Raw genomic sequence first — 27998 nt, 5'->3', positions numbered from 1 at the left:
GAACTCAACTGGCAACGTAGAGCCGCCATGTGATCGGCATCTGCTAGTTCCACCAGTGCTGTCCGCACTCTTTTGTTTACTCGTCTCCAACTCTAAATTTCTGATGCATCCCATTCCCTGCCAGAACACGCTATGTGACCATTGGCGCATCCAAAGTGCCTATCAGTATCGCTCTCCTACACTCTGGCATTCTGCCCTAGCAACTAGACGCGATCTTGCTACATGGGGAAGCTAGATATGTATATAGAAGAACAGGGAGTGAAACGTTGTGTGTGGCAGGACATCATTTTTTCACCAGACACCACATGCCATCAATCATTGTGGCCATTCAATTCTACCATAAATGGTATAGTTGTCAGCATTTGTTGCGCTCATCACACATCTATATATGATCATGCCTAAAGCGAATACTGCTTCAAGCCATGACAAAGAAGCCACTATGAACTCAACCAACGACGGGGACGTGTTGATTGATTTCCAGCTCAGTATAACAAACGAAAGACACATCGTGACACCAGACCCTCTGTGTAACTTACCAAAAAAGTTGAGTACAAAAGATCATTGAATTTTTAATTGATTATTGATGGTCAAACGGTGATCATCTTAAGTGCGGAAAGACCATTTGATTCGATTCTCGATGATTTGCTAGTTCCAATTTTCATGGCTTCGCTCTGCAACAATTATGTCGTGAGTCGCTCTATAGATTAGACGAGAACTAGAACGATGTTCTTGCTTGGTTGCTAGGCATTCATGTTAATATCCCCTCTAGAGTGAATTTCCTGCATAAACCCTTGGAAATGCATGGAATATGACTGGTGGCCCCCGAAAAAGTCCACGACATGGCACGTTCCTTCGAATAGAACCTCACGAGCGCGACAAGTTTCAAGGCCAATGGAGGAACGGGCCCCACATCCCCTTCACAAACCGGATGCATCTCCGCACGTGCCTTCGAAAGGGGAGGCCCTAGCTAGCTCACCTTGGGGTTGGTGCGTCGAGGTGGTAGAGGTGGCCGGCAACAAAAGGTGTCCGACGACGAGGTTGTAAGGGCGGTGCTGTGGCCGCCGACGAGCTTGGGGGACGGAGCGTGCGGCGAAGGGTCCGAGCAGCCTCGGACGACGCTGGATCGGCGACGGCCGGTGGGTATAGACCCTGCGGCGGCGAGGAACCACACAGGGACAACGGCGACCTGCCCCAATCGTCAATACAATGTGAGCGGCGGCTAGGGTTTGGGTAGTTTAAATACCTCATAGATTGCGGAGTACCTATCATCGGGGTCTCGGCCAACATTGCACATGGTCGCCGGGCCGTCAGCTGCAAATGGCCGTGCCACATGGCTCATATTTGCGGGGTGCTTTCCACTAGGTTCTCGGCATACTATGCATAAGTCGAGTTCCTTTCTGTTTGCCAAGTACGTCCAACACAGGGCTCGGCAGTACTTCCCATGTGCCGTGTCCTGTCGTTTGTCGAGAACCGCACTCGGCTTACGTTGTTTTTACCGTGATCCAGTGTTCCAGTACTCGGCAAACGGAAATCAGGAAATGTACTCGGTAATGATGATTTTTCCAGTAGTGTCCATGCCCCGTAATCTCGCCAGGCTCCCGCCCATGCCGGCCGGTCTATCCTCCCGCCTCCGGTTCGTGCTGCTGCCGCTGCCGGCCGTGGAGGGGCTGCCGGAGGGCACCGAGGCCACGTCTGACCTGCCGCTCGACAAGGTCGGGCTCCTCAACAGAAGGCCATGGACGGCCTCGCCGACCCACTCGCGGTATTCCTCGCCCTCGCGTGGTCTCTGCCCCCAAAAGGGTGATGTTCTTCTTCTCGATGACTCAGCTTGCCGATGCGCATTGAGATCGAGAGGAATGGCGCAGCTCGGCGGCGGCGCACTTTTCTTTGCCCTTCTTTTCCTCTTTTTTAGTTTTGGGGTTAGGGTTCGGGGGGGGGGGGGGGGGATCTTTCTTTCTCTGTATATTCTTTGTATCGAAAAACTTAGCCCAGCATGGTCTGATACCATTGTTAGATCCCTTGGATCAGAGTAGGCTAGTGATTTCCTGTACGGAAGTACCTTTCTACACCCAGGAGCAAATGCTCCTAGTATGAATAGTAAAATTAGAAAACTAGAAAAAATATTCAAAAAATTCTGAAACTTTTTTGTGACATACTTTCACAAATGTTTGATGTGCACGCAAAATTTCATTGCGAAATCACATTGGTGGAAGGCGTGCCAAAAAAAACAAAATCAGAGCTCCAAAATGCTTTTGTAAGTAACATTTTCAGAGCATCGATTTTGTTTTTTTTACCACGCCTTCCATCAATGTGATTTTGCGATGAAATTTTGTAGGCACAACAAACATTTGTGAAAGTATGGCACAAAAAAATTTCAGAATTTTTTGAATTGTTTTTGAATTTGTTTGATTTTACTGTTCACACCAGGAGCATTTGCTCCTGGGTGTAGAAACTCCACGTCCTTTCCTGTAGTCCTACCTTCGCCTTGGCCTGAGGAGCTCCCGCCGTTGGCCATGGTGGGATGGTGACGACGGCGATGACAGGGAGACGTCGAGGTGGTGGCTGCTTTCCGTGAGCACCGCACTAACCCTAGATCGGTAGGGAGTATCGATAGGGTTTGTGGCGGTGGTGAACTTCATATCCCGTGCCCCGGCCCCCACCTCTGTTAATATAACGCGGGTCACAGGGGCCCACCAACCATATGAGGGTTGGGCGCCCCCAATCAGTGCGCGAGTCAGGGGTCCGTTCGACCCGTTGGGTTCGAACGGAAGGAGATCAACCTAACACTCGAAAGACTGGGCTCATGCTTAGCTCGACCAACTAATGTCGCCTGATGATGAAACGTAGAGCCGCTCAACTCTCTAGGATGAAATGCACGGAATTATCAACATTGAGCCGCAAGGTTTTCTTCACTTGCAAGTTCCGGTGCTCTTTCATGGATTCTCTGTTTATACATGTCTTCGAAAGAAATTGCCAACACATCCCATTCCCTGCTAGATCATGCTGTGTGACCGCGGGTGCCATTCCCCTTGCTTGCCCATAACGATTGCTCTCTCCCTATACTTCGGCATTCTCCCGTTGCAACTAAACGTGATACTGCTACATGGTGAAGCTGGTAGATATATAAGAGCAGCGAGTGAAATGTTTTGTGTGGCTAGGACATCAATTGTTCACCAAGCATCACATGCCAACTGATGTGGCCATTTAGTTGTACCGTGAGAGTGTAGTGCCAATGTTTATACTTCCTTCGTAAACTAATATAAAAACGTTAAAAATATTAAAATAGTGATCTATATGCTTTTATATTAGTTTACAGAGAGGGTAGCATTCTCTACGCATCTAGGAGTATATATGAGCAACTAGAAAGTAAATACTGCTACAAAACATGACAAAAGAAGCCATCACGAACTCAACCAATCCCTCAGGGTGCTGGCGTCGAACACCGGCCGGCACCACCGCACAAGACATGGTCCAGCTTGACCACCTCCGTCTCCGTGCCCTCCAGTGTGTCCGTCGACAAGTTCGCCATGGCTAGCCGGCCCCGTTGTCATAAACACCCATCTCGATCTGCACTGCACCCCGGAGATGCTGAGAGGACCTCGGTGGCCCGTGCTGCCGCCGTAGGCTCATTTCACTTCCCGCAGATGCTACATTAGAGGCAAACAGTTACTGGTACTACCATTTTCGTTCCTTTTCCAACGAGAGCCACATGCAGAACTGCCCTAGGAATTGAGTGCTCGCCAAAACAAAACGACAGTTGTAGCTCTGGACGTTTCCTCGTGGGTAGCGGTAGCCCAAGAGCTGAGAGTGGATTTTCTCCCATGCACGGGAGCTCCAGTGCATGCTCCAGCCGTTCACTGTGGCACTGAGATGCCCGCCTGGATTAGAGTCTAAATTATTCTAAAACATTTATTTTGGTGTTGTTCTGTACAATACCTCACCAACCTAGTCAGATACACGCATTAATGGGGAACAGATAAAACACTGTTCTGAGCCCAAGAACGTAAATGCCACCCCCTTCTAGCTACCTGTCCAGAACGCGTTTTGGGCGGAACCATTATTCCACCATTGCTGCGAGACGTTCTTCCTCCTCCCATCACCCACCATGGAATAGCTCTGTGTAGAAATCTCATCCATTTATTTAGGAAGCACTGTGTTTATCTATTGTTTGATGCCCGAGGACATCGAAACAAGATCTCAGGTTCGTGTCTACTGCTAGAAATCTTCGAGTTCTATCTAGATCCAAACCCTGCTGCAACCTATGATATTTCAATTTGGTCTTTATATGTACTAGCTCTTGATCTATCCTTCCTTTCGTATATTTGGGAAACTAAGCAGAAGTGTGCGTACGCGTGTCTTACGGTGCGGCGGCGTGGCGTCCGTTCAATCGCTAGTGAACTGCATATTTTTCTTTATTATTTCTTCCACCGCTTTTTCATATCTCGCTAGTCCCACCACATCCACGAGTCGTTGTTCTCCACACCTCCTTCCCTGCCTCTCGCCTCTCTCCTCCCATATTTGCTTCTATTTTTTCTGTAGCTCATCCAAATCCCCCATCCATCAGGGGCCGAGAGGGCATGGGATCTGCTCCCTGCTGGGCATCAAGGGCAAGAGCCACTATAGTGGGGGAAGGAGAAAGAGGTGGTCGGATGGACACAGGGGATCCCCGACTCTTTTGCATCTCAGCGATGCGTGTTCTTTTGCTTTCATGGATTCAGCTAGCGGCCGGTAATTAGTGCTGCCTTTTTCTCTCAGCGCCCCCATTTGTGTTTGTTGTACACTTACCTAGATTTTTCAGTTTTTTTGGCAAGTAGTTATAATTAATATGGGCAACTGAGCATTTTTTAGCCTGTCAACTAAGCATTTTCAGCATATCACTTAACCCGGCAAGTGAGCAGTTTTTAAGCATGTCAACTAAGAACTTTTTAATCTGGAAACTAAGTAGTATTTTTTCTAGCTGGCAACTAAGCACTTCTAAGCATTTTTGGCATGTCACCTAAGAACTTAAATTGGCACAGATCTTCAACTATCGTGTGTAGTTCTATCCCCTTTTAAATTCAATGGATGTGTTTGGCGGAGATGTTGGTGGCTCTTTTATGGATCTGCTACGTTGCAGATCCCTCAATTATCGGGAGGTAATTTCTTTGAACTTTTCCTTGAATCCAATTAAATACTTTTTTCTTATTATCCTCTACCATTTAAACATTTCCAGAGTGCAGTGTGAAGAGAACAATGCTTTGGTTGATTCAACAGTGCCAATCGAGCCGGATGAAATAAATTACTCTAACGGTGAACACTTGCCCAGGCTAGTGAAGTATAACTCTAAGCAATGCGTGTGGAATATTTTGCACTTGAAATGTTCTATAAAATCGACTTAGATTCTGTTATTATAATAATATATTCTGTTTATCTGTTCAGTGGGGATTGTCAAGAGAAAATAGCATTGGTAGATTCACCTGTACCAATAAATTCAGATGAAGAAGAGTACTCAAATGATTCAGACTATTCCAGGCAAGCTATATTTCTCCATATGTCAAAATATATCGTTTAAATATAACTTAATGTAAATCCGGATGTATGCTTAACTATTTTAATGTCTGCAGGTTGGAACACAACCATAAATCATGTTGTATCCAGGATAACAAGGATGATCCAGCCTCCCTAATCGAAAATGACCAAAATAGAGAGTTGTTATGTGCCTCTTCAGCTAACCAAACATCCACTATACGTAGTTTTTCTTCAATGGCTGTAGAGAACGATGATGATGATGCTTCAAGCAAATCACACTGCTACAGGTTTGTTGATCAACATAAAGTCCTTGATGCTAATTCCTGTTTTTCACTTATTATTAAATCACACCTTGCACATCCTTAGAAAAATGCATCCAGATGGTATAACTACTCTTTTCGGGGAGAAGAGAATACCAAATTTAATGGAGCAGTCTATAAGAGCATACAGTAAAGATAAAACAGTAACTTTGTTCAAGCCTGAAGTAGGCATGATATTTGGCTCAGCAAGCGAAGGTTACCAGTTCTACAATTTATATTCAAGGGTCGTTGGGTTCAGCATAAGGAGTGATGACTCGTATACTAACACCAAGGGAGAGCGAACTATGCAAGGGTTCAGATGCCAGCGTGAGGTATAAACACTACCGGAATCGCCCCCTATGCCGACGGCCAGGGCCGTCGGCATAGCCCTGAGTCCCGTCGGGATAGACCTATGCCGACGGCCCCCGTCGGCATAGGGCCGTCGGCAACATATGCGTCGGCACAGTCAGGGAGGCCGTCGGCATAGAAAAGCCGTCGACATATATGATACGCCGACGGGGGCCGTACATCTATGCCGACGGCCCCAGCCATCGGCAACTATCACGCCTAATGGCGGCCGCCGTCAAGTCTGCCCAACGACTGGTCGCCACGTGGCACCCCTATGCCGACGGCCTAGCCGTCGGCTTAGTCAAAAACTATGCCGACGGCTCGACCGTCGGCATAGGTGTGCCATGTGGCGACCAGCCGCTGCTCGTGGACCAGGACTATGCCGACGGCTGGGCCGTCGGCATAGTTTGAAACTAAGCCGACGGCCAGGCCGTCGGCATAGTCCTTCATACAGAGCTCCCAGTAGCTGACACGTGGGCGCCTATGCCGACGGTCTAGCCGTCGGCACATAAACTAAGCCGACGGCTAGGCCGTCGGCATAGGTGCCACGTGTCAGCTACTGGGAGCTCACGCTAGCCCTATGCCGACGGCCTAGCCGTCGGCATAGTTTGCTTTTGCTTTTTTTTCTTTTTACTGTTTGTTTTCAAATCAATTCAATTCAAATAACAGCACATATCAGCAGATATATATGATGGGATAGACATATAAAACACAACGGGATATCATCCGGCACCATCACAACAATATATGCATAAGCATCATCACGCACAAGTCTCTAAATGAACATCATCACAACCAACATAAGCATAAGCATATAGAGAAGCACACAAGTCATCTAAATGATCATCACCACACACAAGTCATCTCAAGCATCATCACCACACACAAGGATCATTGAGCACCGCGGAGGTCGTCACCGCCAAGACGGCCGAAGCCCAGGTCATCACTGCTAGCGGCAGCGCTACCGCCAAGACCGCCTCCGCCTCCGTGGATCGGAGTGGTCGGGCTCCGTGTCTCCGGAGTGCTGCGAAGACCACCGCCAACGGTAGATCCACCTGTTTCCTGGATGTTGAAAAGACATATGCACGGGATATATGACTGTGTTGAAAGGCATGACATGATTTGGGTGAATAGATTGGGGATGAACTAACCGGCGAGGGGCCAACGTTCTGTGCCACAAACTCCTCAAAGCTCATCAACACTGGTTGTGCTGGAGGGCATTGTGCTGGAGGGAACTGAGGACACCTGTCGGCCGCCATATCCTGAAAAGCCTGCTGCATCTGGCAATCCCTCTGCACTTGGTGTTCATAAAGCCTCTGATGCCACGCCATGGTCTCCTGGCGTGTGTACTCCAGGTAGGCCTACGGTATGACATGATGGAACTCATAAAACTACTAAATGCGGAAAATAAAGTGAGCAATGAAGATAAGAGGGAAAATACTTACAGATTGTTGCTCCTGAAAGAGGGACTGTGTACTGGTCACTGGCTGGCTCGTGCGCTGGCTCAGGCTCGGGTCGATCCGACGAAGCTGTGTGTAGGAGATACTAGGAGTGATCACAGCATCGAGAACCGCCTCCCGACCGTGCTCCTTGGGCCCCATCCTCACCACCGCCATGTCGTCCAGAGGCGCCGCAATGGGGTCAGGTGTGTCAGGATGTAACTTCAGATACGCTTCGGAGTAGGCCTTCTTCCTCCCCGCGGTCTTCTTGCCGTAGTACTTGGGCTCGCCAGGCTTGGGGTCCTTCCGCGTATGGGCGATCTCCCACGCCTGCATGTGTGAGAGCGGCCGCTTCAGTTTCTCCTCCTGCACCACCAAACAGAGGTTAGTCATACATAAAAAAGTGATGGTAAATAGAAGAAGAAGAATGTTTAATGGGGTTAGTCATACATTAACTGCCTTGTGAAGATAGTGGTTTCGGTTTCCCTGAGCATGTACTCCCTCCGTCCCTCGGTTAGCCTTATTTTTGGTTCTCATAGCCGTCCAGGCTCCAGCCTCATCACACCAAAGATCCACCAATGCCGCCCAGGACTCGTCTTTTCCATAACACCAATTTGGAAACACCTACATAATAAAAGCATAATGGCATGTAGGTGTGTCCAAATTGGTGTTATGGAAGCATAAAGCATAAAGCATAATGTACCACAAGGTAATGAAAGCATAATTAAAAATCTTTTATACTTACCGCCAAGAACTCGGGCCTCTCCAAGGTAATGCCCATCCTCCGCGCTTCTTCCTTGGTCATCTTCACACCAAGATAGTCGTGGTAATATGTGGAGATGGCCACATAGCGCACCTCGTACTGCATCTGGCGGGCCTTCTTCTTGCATTGGCGCAGCACGATCTGGTCCGCTCTAGCCCTGTGCTCCGGAAGAACTCGATAGAATTTCTACAATCATGCATGAAATAAGAATGGAAGAAGCCACGAGTTAAATCATTTTCATGAAACTAGAATGGACTTGTTCTTCTGAAGAGAACTCACCAAGAAAGTAGTGATCACGGCCTTGGCATGGGTCTCATGGTCCGCGTAGCGGGCCACTTCCCAGTGGTCCCAGCTCGTGGCCAAAACCCGACGAGCCGGCTGCCTGACTGGATCCGGACAGTACAACCCCGGCCAGTATAACTTCGGCAAGACGGTGATGAGGCCGTTGGGAATACGGACCCCTTTAGAATATATCCAGTTGCTGCAAAAGAACGAACTATTAGCATGTGACAAGCAAAATAAATAACAACCAGAATAAGCATGTGACAAGCAAAATAATGAACCACTTACTCTTTTCCCGTGGGCTCAATGAGCCACTTCTGCTCCTCAGTAGCCGGAACCTGTTTTGGTAGCTTTGCGTTACCACGCAGCCACCCCTTCTTGTCAACCCCCTTCCCGTCACCACCATCATCCCCGCCACCACCCTCCTCCTCGCCTGCCTCCCCCTCCCCAACCTCCTCCCCAACCTCCTCCTCCTCCTCCTCGTCTGCCTCCTCCTCCACCTCCTCCTCCTCCTCCACCACCACCTCCTCCCCCTCCTCCTCCTCCCTAGAGTGTACCTCATTAGAGGAGGGTACCTCACTAGAGGAGGGCCTCGAAGACAACACCCCTAAGTCGGTGAGGGTGCGCTCTTTCTGGCCGCGACCCCCTGTAGTGGCTCTCCCCCCAGCACCTCGTCCTCTAGAGGCTCTCCCCCCGCCCCCTCCTCCTCTAGGGGCACCTCTCCCTCGACCTCCCTGTGAGGAGTCATCGTCAAGTAGCCGAGGGGGAGGATTACGTGCTCGACCACTCCGACTAGGCAGGCCGACGACCTTGCGTAGGAAACCCACGCCGTCGGCCTTCCCCTTGCCCATGTTCCACGAACCTGCATTGAAAAGAGAAAAAGCAATTAGTAAATTAATGAAATGAAGGAAAAGGCATGATAATAAACACATTAATAAAAATGCATAAAAAGGCATATTCCTAAACTATAGAAAAAAAATACTTGAAACGTACATCTGCTAGAACCCATATGAATCATCACTGTTGTAACCTCTTTCTCGGTTCGTCTCATCATCACTATCAATCATATCATCTTCGTTGTTCAACGGAGGTGGAGGCTCTTCCTCGTCGTCAGCGTCTTCATTTAACTTTTCTAGCATAAGTATGTCATTTTCATTGACAATGGTCTCACCATCATTCCGTGCATCGTCGATGTTTGGGTCCACATCATCATCACCCAATGGTCTAGCGTCATCGTTTCTAACCACATCATCATCATCAGGTTGCTCTTGATAGAACACTCCCTCGTATGTCATGGGGTTAATGTTGTAGTAATCGTCTTCATTCGGGTCTGGTAGCTTACCATGTGGCGACACCTTGAACACAACTTCCCAACCCTTTAGATACACTTTCTGGCATGGGTAAGGCAGATAATATACTTGTGTAGCTTGGGTAGCCGCAATGAAGAGATCGGCTCCGGCATAGACGGTTGATGGTTTAACTTCGACCAAACCAATGGAAGGCATATGTTTTACCCCCTCCCGCGGATCAAACCATCGGCATTTAAACACAGGCAGACTTAGGGTCTCACGCCCCTGGCGGAATTTAACCTCGTATATATTTTGTACCATTCCGTAGTAGTCTACTGAATTTTGACCGGGGGTGTACACTCCAGTATTTATAGTTTTGGGATCGGGGCGGCTGTTTTGGTGCTCCTCTGTATGGAAGCGATACCCATTCACATCATACTTTTTACATGTCATGACGGCAGGGTCAAAACCCATGGAAACCCATCTCAATTCATCATCCATAGATATGTTCGGATCTTTTCCCTACAAGTATAATGGAAATTGTTGCGTGCATTAGTTTGGTTAACTAATAAATGTTGAAGTAGGTATTTAATAGGGGAGTGTGGAAAATTACTTTCTCCATGAACCAAGCAACAAAATTTTTACGTCCAGGGTTTCCATGACGGAGAAGAGTAAGTGCCTCCGCCTCAGTAGGAGGATTCACTCCCGTCCATTCCTCCTGAACGAAATCACTAAAAAAAGATAAGCGGTGTTAGACCGGGACTAAGTGAACATGAAACATGATGATGTGGAAGACATAAAGGAATGGTGTAGTGGTATTACCTCATCCACACTTCCTCAACTTCCTTGATGTTGTGCAAGATATAGAACATGAGGTCCTCCCAGTCTTGTCGTGGCATGTTATAAGATTTCGAGGCCCCAGCCCTCCCACCTTGCGCGTTGAATAGATCGAGCCTGGTTTGATACTTGGGCTCTTCTATATTGTATCGAGGCACCTTGTTATGCAGATGGGGAACGTGGTCTGGATAGTATGATGTCCTGAGGTCTGACACCTCCTCTAGGATAACTGCCTCAGCTATGGAAGCTTCAATCTTAGCTTTGTTTCCACATTTCCGTCGGAGATGCTTGTTCTGCCTCTCAGGGCCGTACTGCCAGCGGTTTTGCACAGGGCCCCCAACAATACCTCGTTCGTGAGGTGCAGAATGAGATGTGTCATCGGAGTAAAGAAGCCTGGCGGAAAGATCTTCTCTAGCTTGACTATCAACTCCGGTGCCTTCTTATGCAATTTTTCAATCACCTCTTTACTTACTTCTTTAGCACAGAGTGTGCGGAAGAAATGGCTAAGCTCGGCAAGCACTCGCCAGACATGCTCGGGGACATAGCCTCGAACCATCACCGGCATTATCCGCTCAATCCATACATGGTAGTCATGACTCTTCAGGACGGTCACTTTGCCCGTTGAAAGATTAACTCCCTTACTTATATTCGATGCATAACCATCGGTGAACTTCAAAATTTGTTTCAGCCAGATAAGTACTTCTTTTTTTCTGGCGGTTTAAGGACAAAGTCAGCATCTGGCTTGAACCAGTTTTTTCGACCACCTGTGGGAGGTTTCATGTTCAGGCGTGGTCTATCACAAATTCTCTGTTGATCGGCTCTAGCTTTTACGTTATCCTTCGTCTTATCAGGAATGTTGAGGATCGTGTGGAAAAGGGACTCTGCCACATTCTTTTCAGTGTGCATCACATCAATATTGTAAGGAAGTTTGAGGTCCTTGAAATAGGGAAGCTGCGAGAAGGGGGTAATGTGCGTCCAGTTGTGCGTCTCACCATATCCCTCGAAGCCTTTGGCTTTGGCTTTGCCTTTGTCTTTGACTTTAGGCTTGAGAGCTTTTAGCTGAGCAAGAACATCTGCCCCCAAAAATGTTGGAATCTCGGTTACTTCATGAACAACCCGGCCTTTCATGAAGTTCTTCTTGTCTTCCCTGTCTGGATGGTCTGGAGGGAGAAACTGTCGATGCAGGTCAAAGGCTACATACTTGCCACCCTTACTCAGCCAAATCATTCGCAGAGCCTGCATGCACACTGGGCATGGCATCTTACCACTTGTACACCATCCGCAGAATAGAGCATAGCCGGGAAAGTCATGCATGCAATAGTGCAACCAAACTTTCATCAAGAAATTTCTCTGCAGATCCCGGTCGTATGTCAACCTCGGAAAGTACCAAGAATGGTGCAAAGCATCCACAAGCGGCTGCATAAATACACCCAATTGCTTCCCCGGGTAGTCAGGCCCCGGAATGATGAGCGACAAGAACATGGTCTTCCGTTGCATTAGGGCACCGGGAGGAAGATTGAGCGCAATTACAAACACAGGCCAGCAGCTGTATGGATTGGACGACATACCATATGGATTCAACCCATCACCTGATATGGCTATTCTGACATTCCCAGCCTCGGCTGCTTCCTCGGGGTATTCTTCATCGAATGACTTCCATGCTTCCCCTCCCGATGGATGGATGATTTTTTTGGATTGTACCTTATACCTTCCTTGTGCCACTTCATCATTTTGGCAGACTCCTTCGTGATGAAAAGGCGCTGCAGTATTTTTATAAAATCAAGATACCGAAGAACCTTAACGGGGATGGTTAGCTGCTTTTACTCACCATCCTCACCGACCACCTCAATGTACCGAGACGAACCGCACTTCCTACAGTACTTGTCATCCGCATACTCGTGCCTAAACAAAAGGCAATTCTTCGGGCAAACATCTATTTTCTCATAATCCATAGAGAGTGCCTTCATGATTTTCTTTGTATCGTACATGCTTTTCGGCAGTTCATGACCCTCAGGGAGGCTGTTAGCCCATACTCCCAGAAATGCTTCGAAGCATTTCTGGCTACAGCCGTACTCAGCCTTGACTGCAATCAGTTGTGAGATGGCATCCAGCTGAGATATTTTCGCACCCGCATAAAGAGGTTTCTTCGACGAGGCCAAGACCTCCAAGAAGGCCTTTGCGGTTGCCTCCGGCTCCTCCGGTTCATTCTCTGAAGGTGTCGCATTTGCCGTTTCTACAACAATGACATCATCTAGCATGTCCCTGACCCCGTCGTCCTCATATCCATCGATGCGTTGTCGCATCACCTCCTCTCTACCACGGTCCTGCTCGGCTATGTTTATCGGCGGCATGTCAAAGTTTGGCATATATCCGTGCGTGCCAAGGTGCTCACTCATGTCCGTCTGATTTCTACGGTGACGTCTGGCACATCTCGCACAGGGGCATGGTGGGATAATTCTCATTGGACGACGGAATATCTCCTTCAAATACACATCGGTTTTCGTGATCCACTCTGATGTTACTCGATTCCGACGGATAAAACCACTGTACATCCACTGATTATCTGCCATCCTCTGCTTTTTTGCAACCCACACAACATAATTAAGGATTCACTTAAATTAATCACATCAAAATTTCAGTTTCTACCGCATTTAATCCACCTACATCTCTAATAGGTAAAGATGGGTCCTAATCCCACCCGAGGATGTGTAGATTGAGTACGTTCTCCATTCTACCCCATTCCGAGACAAAAATTTCGGCAGCACCTCCCCGCTGTTCTCTAGATACACGTCTCGGCAAATAGCCGAGAGAATGTGCTCCGGAGAACAATGGGGAGGCGCCGCCGAAATCCTGTCTCGGAACGGGGTAGAACATGGAGAACATACCCAATCTACACATCCTCGGGCTGTCCATGGAAAACGCTGGACAATTCGAAAGAGCTGCAGTGATAAATATGCAATTGAATGCATATTTATCGATGCAACCCTTTCGGACGGGAGACGCCTAGGTTACGTCAGTTGACTTGAGAATGAAATCTAGTCACATGATTCGTAGCTCACCCTCGGCTGTAGAGGAAGTAGTCGAACACCGGAGGGACAACCGGGGACCAACAGCTCCTACGACGATCACTCCACTGAGATGGAACACCACAGAACCTGCACCGTGACAATAATTAAGTACATCACAATATATTCATCATCATCATCTAACAATCATCGAATCATAAAAATCAACATCCTATATCATCTCTTCCGCAAAAAATCATTATCTATCATCAACATCATCATCTATCATCATTAACATCATCATCTATCATGTAACAATCATCATACATTTGCAACTATCATCAAAAAATCTATCATCTAACGTCATGCCCCTTGTTAAAAAAATTACTTTTCTTGCATTTCTCACATTTGTAACTATCATCAAATCATTTATCAACTAACTATGCATCCATCCATCTAGTTACATAACTGTGAACAACAACAAAATTATCAAAAAAAAAATCTACAGAGAGGGAGGGAGGGAGCTCACCGTGGGGGAGGGCCGGCTCGGGGGGAGGGGCAGGCACGGACGACGGGCCAGAGCAGGCGGCGGAGGGGCAGGCACGGACGAAGTGGCCGCCGGGGTGGGGTCGATGGAGGTCGGGGCGGGGACGGAGGTCGGGGGCGGGAGGGCCGGCCGCGCGGGGATGTGTCGAGGGAGGCCGGGACGGGCGAATACAGAGGCGGTGCGGGCTGATCCGCGCGGAGACGACGGCGGCGTGGGCGGATCCAGGCGGCGGCGCGGCGCGGGGCGGGGAGGACGGCGGTGCGGCGCGGGGCGGGGAGGACGGCGGTGCACCGCGGGTGGGTGGGGGAGACGGGGGAGGCGCGGGCGATGGCGGGTTCGGGGCGGGGCGGGGCGGCCCGGGGTTGGTGCGGCGCGGGGCAGCGGGCTCGGGGCCGGCGGTGGCGTGCTCAGGGCGGGCGGCGGAGGTGGTGGGCGGCGGCGCGGGTGTGGGTCGGGAAGGAAGGGGGAGATGGATGGCGAATGGGTGGTGGGGGCGAACCGCAAGGGGATAAGGTCGACCCACTACAAGAAATGTGTTAATCCATGACAGATTTTTGGTGACGTTCTGAAGAACCGTCATGATCGATGACAAATTTGTCTGGTTTGTCATGGAATTCGTCACGGACTAATGAGATGAGAACAAGCCCTACGCCAATGGCGCCCTTACAATGGACCGTCACAGATACTGACACTAATCAACTAGATGTAGACCAAACAGTCCGTCATGGATGGCTCATGCTGATGTGCCACATGTGTCCGACCCACATATGTCAGGCTTAGTTTTTCTTTTTGTTGTTCAAACCATGACGGACACCCTTCTTGTGCTTTTTTTAAGGAAAAATGGAATCTTACTGTTGCGTGTCCCAGCGTTGCTTTTATATTTAGAAAAAAAGGACCGCTGTTCCTGTGTCGTCCGAACGTTGGGCTGCTCTAAGTCTTGGGCCTTATGGTGCTCTTTTGTAGGAAAACGGAATGCTACTGCTCCGTGGCCGACGTTGCTGTTTTTTTACGGAGAGAAAAAAACTGTATGGTTTATTTAATAAATCTGAAAAGGATAAGCATCTAGGGGGATGGAACAACGGACCTTACACTGTATATATCTAGGTACTGTACTACTTATCAACAAATGTATAATAAACATTCGTGGGATCTCCGAAAAAATTTGTGCCCATCTTATGAATCAATAACATTGTTCCATGCCCAATTATAAGAATTGTCTACCATATTTGGATATTATTACCATTTTATCTAATACTCCCTCCGTCCGAAAATACTTGTCATCAAAATAGATAAAAAGAGATGTATCTAGAATTAAAATACATCTAGATACATCCCCTTTTATCCATTTTGATGACGAGTATTTCTGGACGGAGGGAGTAGGTTGCAAATAGACGTTTGAGTCATCCTATGTATCTTTTGAAATTTTCATCAATTTCTGGGATATGAGCTAAAATAAAACATAATTCCATAAAAATGAAATGTTTAAACCTCATTTGACTTGTATATACATCAAAATGGCATTACCTTCAGTAGGCACACATAAATTCATTTAAACTATAAAAATAATAAATCATCTCTAAAATCATTGAAACTCCTACAAAACAAAATATATGTTTTTTGCGGAAAAATAAAATATATGTATTATAGTACATTTGAAATAGGGGTACGCCGCATGTTTTAATTGAAAAAGGAACAACACATAAATGGAACTCAACCCGAGACATGAATTTTAAGGGGTTAGCACCTTCCCACTTGGGAACTACATTGTCGAGATATGAATGAGACTTTTTCCATTAGTAAAGTATATACATCAACTCTTCTAAGGCTGCTGGTCGAATCAGGTACCTGTGGCTTGTAACAATCATATTTGTGTAAAAGAATATTTTGTACAATTAACAAAAATTTCCTACTTGTATTTTAAAAATGTTTAATATTTTTTCAAAAAATCTTCAAACATGTATTTTGAACAAAAAATACAACATGTTGAAAAATGTTGAACGTGTATAAAAAACTGTTACGTGTGCATACGAAAAATGTACAATGTCTATTGTACAAAGTTGACATGTATTTTAAAAATAATTGGAAATAAATAAATAAAATAAAATAAAAAATAAGCAGGAAAAATGAAAATCCAAAAAAAAATGAAAATTGTAAAACACATAAAACCAGTAATTGAAACACGAAGAAGATCGTGAGCTTGGACTGGGAATTTCAGCCCAATTGAATGGGAAATCTTTTTTCAATAAGTAAAGTGTATCAATTGATTTAAAGAAAAAAGTAACAATCATGTCCAAATTTTCTACACTCAAGATACACCATTAAATGATCCATGTCAAAATTCGGCATATTTGTGTTTAATTTTTCCAAATTACACCATTAATTCTTTTTCCAAATTCATGTTTAATTTTCCTTTATTTTTTATTTTCACCATACATAAAAGTTACATTATTAATGTACAATTACTGTGTATTTCAAATCTCTATTCCATTTTCGTTCTTGTGTACCTAGAAGAGGTAAACATGAAAATTTTCTAAAATTCGTGTGGATTTAAATAGGTCAACGAGTTTTTTGTAAAATTTTATATATTAATTCGGCATCAAAATCATGCAATTATTTTATATCTTCATTGTATTTAAAAAATACACAATTATTATAAAGTGACAACATGTGGTCTGAAGATTGTTGAACTTGTATTAAAATGTATTGTGTAATAATAATAAATTTTAGAAATGTATTAAAATGTTAAACGTGTTTGTAAAAATGTAAGAATAATTTTACAGAATAATATTTAATGCACGATGAACAATTTCTAAAAACATGTTGTACATTGTTTTTAAAACACACTTTTTCAAGGCATGGCAGGCATTTTTTAAGGCATATTTAAGCCATTTAATGCATTTTTAGGCATTTAATGAATATAATTCAATTCGGAACTGCAAGCGCGTGAAAAAGCTGGCAGAGTTTGTTTGAAAAATGCTACGTGTGTTATTGAGTCTATGTTTGCGTCTTATCCAAAAAAATGGAAGGAATTACAAACATGAGGGTGTCGGACTTGACCTCGAACAGGGAGCTTATTGATTTTTTTAATTCCTAAAAATGGAAATGAAGTCTGAAAAAATGGAACTTGGCATGGTGCGCTCGTATGGCACCTATAGGTTGTGGTAAAACTTTGAGAAGGTTTTACAGTAGTTTGTGACATAGGGTGCTTAGAAACTGGGCCATCTTTGGATACGTTTCGGGGGGGAATGAGTCTGATTTGTAGGCAGAGCGACTGTTGCTTCATCAGTTGGCCTTGATTTTTTTTTTCAAAACTCAAAAGCTGACAAAATCAATTTGAAAAATCATATTTGTATTAACGAGTGTATGTTTTGTTCTTATCCAATACAAGGAAAGAGATTCCAAACATCAGGGTGCCAAGACTTGATCCCGAACATAGAGTTTATTGATTCTTTGATTCCAAAAAATGCAAACGAAGCCTGAAAAACATGAAACTTGGCATGGTGCTCTCAAAATGACACCTAGAGGTTGTGGTAAAGACTTGAGAAGGATTTGCAATAGTTGTAACGTACGTTGCTTAAAAATCATGCTATATGTGAAGAAGAATCTAGGTTTCGAGAGGGAATGGGTCAAGTTCGAAGGAGAAATGACTGATGCTTCATCTGTTGGCCTTGAGATTGTTTCTACACTCAACATACAACATTACATGATCCATGTCAAAATGTAACATTTTTAAGTCCGTTTGCTATCTTTAAGTCATTTAGTGCATTTCTAGGCATCTAACAAAAAATCAAATCAATTTTGAACTGCAAGTGCATGTAAAAGTTGAACAAATTGGTTCTAAAAATTATGTTTGCATTAACGAGTGTATGTTTGGCTCTTAACCAAGAAAATGAAAGGGTTATCAAACATCAGGATGCAAGATTCAACTCCAAACATGTAGATTGTTGGTATTTTAATTCCGAAAAATGCAAACAAATTCTAAAAACATGACCTTTTCATATGGTGTAATTAAAGGATCCCTAGAGGCCATGGTAAAAGTTTAGATGGTTACCTACTTAGCTACTGGGAAAGAGTTCATCAATCATATGTAAGAGAACTTAGTACGTTCAGTACCTTCCATTCCCCCGTAACGACACACAAGCAACATACACAATAATTGCTAAAATTCTAACAAGTGTTTCCTACAGCCGCACATCGTTGACAATGGTTAGGTCACTTGTGAGTAGAAAATGTTTAATCTTTTAACTAAAATCCATAAATTAAATTTGTAAATGTTCACTAAGAATACGAGGACTATATCAAAATCATTACCAAGTGATAAAGATATATTTTAAAATTATAAAGACCATAATTATTCTATGGGTATTCTAATGATTGGAAATAATATTGGTTAGGTCACTTGTGAGTAGAAAATGTTTAATCTTTTAACTAAAATCCATAAATTAAATTTGTAAATGTTCACTAAGAATACGAGGACTATATCAAAATCATTACCAAGTGATAAAGATATATTTTAAAATTATAAAGACCATAATTATTCTATGGGTATTCTAATGATTGGAAATAATATTGTTCGACCCATTTAGGATAAAGTACTAAATATCACTTTTAAACATATGTAGTATGTTAGATGTAAAAAGTGTGCTGGGGTATATATGGTAAATGTTTTTTTGCAAATTACTTTACAAGGATGCCTTACTTAGTATTTGCAAAACAGAAAAAAAGACTAGTTCAAAAATTGGGTTTGTTGGGGAACGTTGCAGAAAACAAAATTTTTCCTACGGTTTCACCAAGATCCATCTATGAGTTCATCTAGCAACGAGTGATCGGATGCATCTACATACCTTTGTAGATCGCGAGCGGAAGCGTTCAAAGAACGGGGATGAGGTAGTCGAACACGACGTGATCCAAATCACCGGAGATCCTAGCACCGAACGGACGGCACCTCCACGTTCAACACACGTACGGTCAGCGTAACGTCTCCTTCTTCTTGATCCAGCAAGAGGGAAGGAGAGGTTGAGGAAGATGGCTCCAGCAGCAGCACGACAGCGTGGTGGTGATGGAGCTGCAGTCCTCCGTCAGGGCTTCGCCAAGCGCTATGGAGGAGGAGGAGGTGTTGGAGAGGGAGAAGGAGGCAACCAAAGGCGTGTCTGAAAAGCCCTCCTTCCCCCACTATATATAGGAGGGCCAAGGGGGGGGGGGGCGCCGGCCCTAGGAGATCCAATCTCCTAGGGGGGCGGCGGCCAAGGGAGGTTTCCCTCCCCCCAAGGCACCTAGGAGGTGCCTTCCCCTCCTAGGACTCTTCCCCCTTGAAACCCTAGGCGCATGGGCCTCTTGGGGCTGGTGCCCTTGGCCCATGTAGGCCAAGGCGCACCCCCTACAGCCCATGTGGCCCCCCGGGACAGGTGGCCCCACCCGGTGGACCCCCGGGACCCTTCCGGTGGTCCCGGTACAATACCGATGACCCCGAAACTTGTCCCGATGGCCGAAACAGGACTTCCCATATATAAATCTTTACCTCCGGACCATTTCGGAACTCCTCGTGACGTCCGGGATCTCATCCGGGACTCCGAACAACATTTGGGTTACTGCATATACATATCCCTACAACCCTAGCGTCACCGAACCTTAAGTGTGTAGACCCTACGGGTTCGGGAGACATGTAGACATGACCGAGACGACTCTCCGGTCAATAACCAACAACGGGATCTGGATACCCATGTTGGCTCCCACATGCTCCACGATGATCTCATCGGATGAACCACGATGTCGAGGATTCAATCAACCCCGTATGCAATTCCCTTTGTCAATCGATATGTTACTTGCCCGAGATTCGATCGTCGGTATCCCAATACCTCGTTCAATCTCGTTACCGGCAAGTCACTTTACTCGTACCGTAATGCATGATCCCGTGACCAGACACTTGGTCACTTTGAGCTCATTATGATGATGCATTACCGAGTGGGCCCAGTGATACCTCTCCGTCTCACGGAGTGACAAATCCCAGTCTTGATCCATGTCAACCCAACAGACACTTTCGGAGATACCCGTAGTATACCTTTATAGTCACCCAGTTACGTTGTGACGTTTGGTACACCCAAAGCACTCCTACGGTATCCGGGAGTTACACGATCTCATGGTCTAAGGAAAGGATACTTGACATTGGAAAAACTCTAGCAAACGAACTACACGATCTTTATGCTATGTTTAGGATTGGGTCTTGTCCATCACATCATTCTCCTAATGATGTGATCCCGTTATCAATGACATCCAATGTCCATAGTCAGGAAATCATGACTATCTGTTGATCAACGAGCTAGTCAACTAGAGGCTTACTAGGGACATGTTGGTGTCTATTATTCACACATGTATTACGATTTCCGGATAATACAATTATAGCATGAATAAAGACAATTATCATGAACAAAGAAATATAATAATAATGCTTTTATTATTGCCTCTAGGGCATATTTCCAACAGTCTCCCACTTGCACTAGAGTCAATAATCTAGTTACATTGTGATGAATCGAACACCCATGGAATTCTGGTGTTGATCATGTTTTGCCCTAGGGAGAGGTTTAGTCAACGGATCTGCTACATTCAGGTCCGTATGTACTTTACAAATCTCTATGTCTCCATCTTGAACATTTTCACGAATGGAGTTGAAGCGACGCTTGATGTGCCTTGTCTTCTTGTGAAACCTGGGCTCCTTGGCAAGTGCAATAGCTCCAGTGTTGTCACAGAAGAGTTTGATTGGCCCCGACGCATTGGGTATGACTCCTAGGTCGGTGATGAACTCCTTCACCCATATTGCTTCATGTGCTGCCTCCGAGGCTGCCATGTACTCCGCTTCACATGTAGATCCCGCCACGACGCTCTGCTCGCAACTGCACAAGCTTACTGCCCCACCATTCAAAATATACACGTATCCGGTCTGTGACTTAGAGTCATCCAGATCTGTGTCGAAGCTAGCGTCGACGTAACCCTTTACGACGAGCTCTTCGTCACCTCCATAAACGAGAAACATTTCCTTAGTCCTTTTCAGGTACTTCAGGATATTTTTGACCGCTGTCCAGTGTTCCTTGCCGGGATTACTTTGGTACCTTCCTACCAAACTTACGGCAAGGTTTACATCAGGTCTGGTACACAGCATGGCATACATAATAGAACCTATGGCTGAGGCATAGGGGATGACACTCATCTCTTCTATATCTTCTGCCGTGGTCGGACATTGAGCTGAGCTCAATTTCACACCTTGCAACACAGGCAAGAACCCCTTCTTAGACTGATCCATATTGAACTTCTTCAATATCTTATCAAGGTATGTGCTTTGTGAAAGACCTATGAGGCGTCTTGATCTATCTCTATAGATCTTGATGCCTAATATACAAGCAGCTTCACCAAGGTCCTTCATTGAAAAACTCTTATTCAAGTAGGCCTTGATGCTGTCCAAGAGTTCTATATCATTTCCCATCAAAAGTATGTCATCTACATATAGTATGAGAAATGCTACAGAGCTCCCACTCACTTTCTTGTAAACGCAGACTTCTCCATAAGTCTGCGTAAACCCAAACGCTTTGATCATCTCATCAAAGCAAATGTTCCAACTCCAAGATGCTTGCACCAGCCCATAAATCGAGCGTTGGAGCTTGCACACCTTGTTAGCATTCTTAGGATCGACAAAACCTTCCGGCTGCATCATATACAATTCTTCCTTAAGGAAACCATTAAGGAATGCCATTTTGACGTCCATTTGCCATATCTCATAATCGTAGAATGCGACAATTGCTAACATGATTCGGACGGACTTTAGCTTCGCTACCGGTGAGAAAGTCTCATCGTAGTCAACCCCTTGAACTTGTCGATAACCCTTAGCGACAAGCCGAGCTTTATAGATGGTCACATTACCATCCGCGTCCGTCTTCTTCTTAAAGATCCATTTATTTTCTATGGCTCGCCGTTCAACGGGTAAGTCAGTCAAAGTCCATACTTCGTTTTCATACATGGATCCTATCTCGGATTTCATGGCTTCTAGCCATTTGTCGGAATCCGGGCCCGCCATCGCTTCTTCATAGTTCGAAGGTTCACCGTTGTCTAACAACATGATTTCCAAGACAGGGTTGCCGTACCACTCTGGTGCGGAACGTGTCCTTGTGGACCTTCGAATTTCAGTAGGAGCTTGATCAGAAGTATCTTGATCATCATCAATAACTTCCTCTCTAGTTGGTGCAGGCACTTCAGGAACATTTTCTTGAGTTGTGCCATTTTCCGGTTCAAGAGGTAACACTTCATCAAGTTCTACTTTCCTCCCACTTACTTCTTTCGAGAGAAACTCTTTCTCTAGAAAGAATCCATTTTTGGCAACAAAGATCTTGCCTTCGGATCTGAGGTAGAAGGTATACCCAACAGTTTCTTTAGGGTATCCTATAAAGACGCATTTTTCCGACTTGGGTTCGAGCTTTTCAGGTTGAAGTTTCTTGACATAAGCATCGCATCCCCAAACTTTTAGAAACGACAACTTAGGTTTCTTAACAAACCATAATTCAAACGGTGTCGTCTCAACGGATTTCGACGGAGCCCTATTTAAAGTGAATGCGGCAGTCTCTAAAGCATAGCCCCAAAAGGATAGCGGTAAATCGGTAAGAGACATCATAGATCGCACCATATCTAATAGAGTGCGATTACGACGTTCGGACACACCATTACGCTGAGGTGTTCCAGGCGGCGTGAGTTGTGAAACTATTCCACATTTTCTTAAGTGTGTGCCAAATTCGTGACTCAAGTATTCTCCTCCACGATCTGATCGTAGAAACTTGATTTTCCTGTCACGTTGATTCTCAACTTCACTCTGAAATTCCTTGAACTTTTCAAAGGTTTCAGACTTGTGTTTCATTAAGTAGACATACCCATATCTACTCAAGTCATCAGTGAGGGTGAGAACATAACGATAGCCACCGCGAGCCTCAACACTCATTGGACCGCACACATCAGTATGTATGATTTCCAATAAGTTGGTTGCTCGCTCCATTGTTCTTGAGAACGGAGTCTTGGTCATTTTACCCATGAGGCATGGTTCGCACGTGTCAAATGATTCATAATCAAGAGACTCTAAAAGTCCATCTGCATGGAGCTTCTTCATGCGTTTGACACCTATGTGACCAAGGCGGCAGTGCCACAAGTATGTGGGACTATCATTATCAACCTTACATCTTTTGGTACTCACACTATGAATATGTGTAGCAATACGCTCGAGATTCATTAAGAATAAACCATTCACCATAGGAGCATGACCATAAAACATATCTCTCATATAAATGGAACAACCATTATTCTCGGATTTAAATGAGTAGCCATCTCGAATTAAACGAGATCCCGATACAATGTTCATGCTTAAAGCTGGCACTAAATAACAATTATTGAGGTTTAAAACTAATCCCGTAGGTAAATGTAGAGGCAGCGTGCCGACGGCGATCACATCGACCTTGGAACCATTCCTGACGCGCATGTCACCTCGTCCTTCGCCAGTCTCCGCTTATTCCGCAGCTCCTGCTTTGAGTTACAAATGTGAGCAACTGCACCGGTATCAAATACCCAAGAGCTACTGCGAGTACTGGTAAGGTACACATCAATTACATGTATATCACATATACCTTTTGTTTTGCCGGCCTTCTTGTCCGCTAAGTATTTGGGGCAGTTCCGCTTCCAGTGACCACTTCCCTTGCAATAAAAGCACTTACTCTCGGGCTTGGGTCCATTCTTTGGCTTCTTCCCGGCAGCTTTCTTGCCAGGCGCGGCAACTTCCTTACCGTCCTTCTTGGAGTTCTTTTTACCCTTGCCCTTCTTGAACTTAGTGGTTTTATTGACCATCAACACTTGATGTTCCTTCTTGACTTCTACCTCTGCTGATTTCAGCATAGCAAATACTTCAGGAATGGTCTTTTCCATCCCCTGCATATTGAAGTTCATCACAAAGCTTTTGTAGCTTGGTGGAAGCGACTGGAGGATTCTGTCAATGACCGCGTCATCCGGGAGATTAACTCCCAGCTGAGTCAAGCGGTTATGTAACCCAGACATAGTGAGTATGTGCTCACTGACAGAACTATTTTCCTCCATCTTACAGCTGAAGAACTTGTCGGAGACCTCATATCTCTCGATTCGGGCATGAGCTTGAAAAACCATTTTCAGCTCTTCGAACATCTCATATGCTCCATGTCTCTCAAAACGCTTTTGGAGCCCCGGCTCTAAGCTGTAAAGCATGCCGCACTGAACGAGGGAGTAGTCATCAGCACGTGTCTGCCAAGCGTTCATAACGTCTTGGTTTTGTGGGACGGGTGGATCACCTAGCGGTGCTTGTAGGACATAATCTTTCTTGGCAGCTATGAGGATGATCCTCAGGTTCCGGACCCAGTCCGTATAGTTGCTGCCATCGTCTTTCAGCTTGGTTTTCTCTAGGAACGCATTGAAGTTGAGGACTACGTTGGCCATTTGATCTACAAGACATATTGCAAAGATTTTGGACTAAGTTCATGATAATTAAGTTCATCTAATCAAATTATAATGAACTCCCACTTAGATAGACATCCATCTTCTAGTCATCTAAGTATAACATGATCCAAGTTAGCTAGGCCGTGTCCGATCATCACGTGAGACGGACTAGTTAACGTCGGTGAACATCTTCATGTTGATCGTATCTTCTATACGACTCATGCTCGACCTTTCGGTCTTCTGTGTTCCGAGGCCATGTCTATACACATGCTAGGCTCGTCAAGTCAACCTAAGTGTATTGCGTGTGTAAATCTGTCTTACACCCGTTGTATGTGAACGTTAGAATCTATCACACCCGATCATCGTGGTGCTTCGAAACAACGAACTGTCGCAACGGTGCACAGTTAGGGGGAACACTTTCTTGAAATTATTATGAGGGATCATCTTATTTACTACCGTCGTTCTAAGCAAACAAGATGAAAAACATGATAAACATCACATGCAATCAAATAATAATAGTGACATGATATGGCCAATATCACATAGCTCCTTTGATCTCCATCTTGGGGCTCCATGATCATCTTGTCACCGGCATGACACCATGATCTCCATCATCATGATCTCCATCATTGTGTCTCCATGAAGTTGCTCGCCAACTATTACTTCTACTACTATGGCTAACGCGTTTAGCAATAAAGTAAAGTAATTTACATGGCGTTTCTCAATGACACGCAGGTCATACAAAAAATAAAGACAACTCCTATGGCTCCTGCCGGTTGTCATACTCATCGACATGCAAGTCGTGATTCCTATTACAATAGCATGAACATCTCATACATCACATATATGTCATTCATCATTCATCACAACTTTGGCCATATCATATCACAAAGCACTTGCTGCAAAAACAAGTTAGACGTCCTCTAATTGTTGTTGCAAGTTTTTACGTGGCTGAAGTAGGGTTCTAGCAAGAACGTTTTCTTACCTACATGAAAGCCACAACGTGATTTGTCAACTTCTATTTACCCTTCATAAGGACCCTGTTCATCGAATCCGCTCCAACTAAAGTAGGAGAGACAGACACCCGCCAGCCACCTTATGCAACTTGTGCATGTTAGTCGGTGGAACCGGTCTCACGTAAGCGTACGTGTAAGGTTGGTCCGGGCCGCTTCATCCCACAATACCGTTGAAGCAAGATAAGACTAGTAACGGCAAGAAAGTTGACAACATCTACGCCCACAACAAAATTGTGTTCTACTCGCGCAAGAAGAACTACGCATAGACCTAGCTCATGATGCCACTGTTGGGGAACGTTGCAGAAAACAAAAAATTTCCTACGGTTTCACCAAGATCCATCTATGAGTTCATCTAGCAACGAGTGATCGGATGCATCTACATACCTTTGTAGATTGCGAGCGGAAGCGTTCAAAGAACGGGGATGAGGTAGTCGAACACGACGTGATCCAAATCACCAGAGATCCTAGCACCGAACGGATGGCACCTCCACGTTCAACACACGTACGGTCAGCGTAATGTCTCCTTCTTCTTGATCCAGCAAGAGGGAAGGAGAGGTTGAGGAAGATGGCTCCAGCAGCAGCACGACGGCGTGGTGGTGATGGAGCTGCAGTACTCCGTGAGGGCTTCGCCAAGCGCTATGGAGGAGGAGGAGGTGTTGGAGAGGGAGAAGGAGGCAACCAAAGGCGTGTCTGAAAAGCCCTCCTTCCCCCACTATATATAGGAGGGCCAAGGGGGGGCGCCGGCCCTAGGAGATCCAATCTCCTAGGGGGGCAGCGGCCAAGGGAGGTTTCCCTCCCCCCAAGGCACCTAGGAGGTGCCTTCCCCTCCTAGGACTCTTCCCCCTTGAAACCCTAGGCGCATGGGCCTCTTGGGGCTGGTGCCCTTGGCCCATGTAGGCCAAGGCGCACCCCCTACAGCCCATGTGGCCCCCCGGGACAGGTGGCCCCACCCGGTGGACCCCCGAGACCCTTCCGGTGGTCCCGGTACAATACCGATGACCCCGAAACTTGTCCCGATGGCCGAAACAGGACTTCCCATATATAAATCTCTACCTCCGGACCATTCCGGAACTCCTCGTGACGTCCGGGATCTCATCCGGGACTCCGAACAACATTCGGGTTACTGCATATACATATCCCTACAACCCTAGCGTCACCGAACCTTAAGTGTGTAGACCCTACGGGTTCGGGAGACATGTAGACATGACCGAGACGACTCTCCGGTCAATAACCAACAGCGGGATCTGGATACCCATGTTGGCTCCCACATGCTCCACGATGATCTCATCGGATGAACCATGATGTCGAGGATTCAATCAACCCCGTATGCAATTCCCTTTGTCAATCGATATGTTACTTGCCCGAGATTCGATCGTCGGTATCCCAATACCTCGTTCAATCTCGTTACCGGCAAGTCACTTTACTCGTACCATAATGCATGATGCCGTGACCAGACACTTGGTCACTTTGAGCTCATTATGATGATGCATTACCGAGTGGGCCCAGTGATACCTCTCCGTCTCACGGAGTGACAAATCCCAGTCTTGATTCGTGTCAACCCAACAGACACTTTCGGAGATACCCGTAGTATACCTTTATAGTCACCCAGTTACGTTGTGACGTTTGGTACACCCAAAGCACTCCTACGGTATCCGGGAGTTACACGATCTCATGGTCTAAGGAAAGGATACTTGACATTGGAAAAACTCTAGCAAACGAACTACACGATCTTTATGCTATGTTTAGGATTGGGTCTTGTCCATCACATCATTCTCCTAATGATGTGATCCCGTTATCAATGACATCCAATGTCCATAGTCAGGAAATCATGACTATCTGTTGATCAACAAGCTAGTCAACTAGAGGCTTACTAGGGACATGTTGGTGTCTATTATTCACACATGTATTACGATTTCCGGATAATACAATTATAGCATGAATAAAGACAATTATCATGAACAAAGAAATATAATAATAATGCTTTTATTATTGCCTCTAGGGCATATTTCCAACAGGGTTGCCTTGCTTGATGCTGGGCTGAGCTCAACAAAAGCCCAATAGATTCCTAGCTGAGTATGCATGTGTATCCTGGTTGAGGAAAACCATGGCTTCTGATTGGTTCATTCTACTCTCACACGGATCGCAAGTCATAGCCGTTAGATCTTCTCTAATCCAACGGT

At 45.6% G+C, this 27998-nt stretch overlaps 1 pseudogene across 1 annotated transcript in view; it reads left to right on the top strand.

Moving 5' to 3' along the window:
- Nucleotides 1–3996: 3996 nt before the first annotated feature.
- The window catches only part of LOC125528486 (putative UDP-rhamnose:rhamnosyltransferase 1 pseudogene), a 34471-nt pseudogene continuing 10469 nt past the window's right edge, over nt 3997–27998 (top strand). Inside the window, exons 1-6 of the transcript XR_015607928.1 lie at nt 3997–4201; nt 4565–4728; nt 5019–5135; nt 5213–5305; nt 5419–5511; nt 5604–5795. The product of XR_015607928.1 is annotated as a putative UDP-rhamnose:rhamnosyltransferase 1 pseudogene (transcript). The remainder of the gene's footprint in view (nt 4202–4564; nt 4729–5018; nt 5136–5212; nt 5306–5418; nt 5512–5603; nt 5796–27998) is intronic.

This window comes from Triticum urartu, chromosome 1A (genome assembly GCF_056163025.1).
Source record: "Triticum urartu cultivar PI428250 chromosome 1A, HENAU_Tu73, whole genome shotgun sequence".
NCBI lineage: Eukaryota > Viridiplantae > Streptophyta > Magnoliopsida > Poales > Poaceae > Triticum > Triticum urartu.
This window is presented reverse-complemented; position numbering and strand designations above follow the sequence as displayed.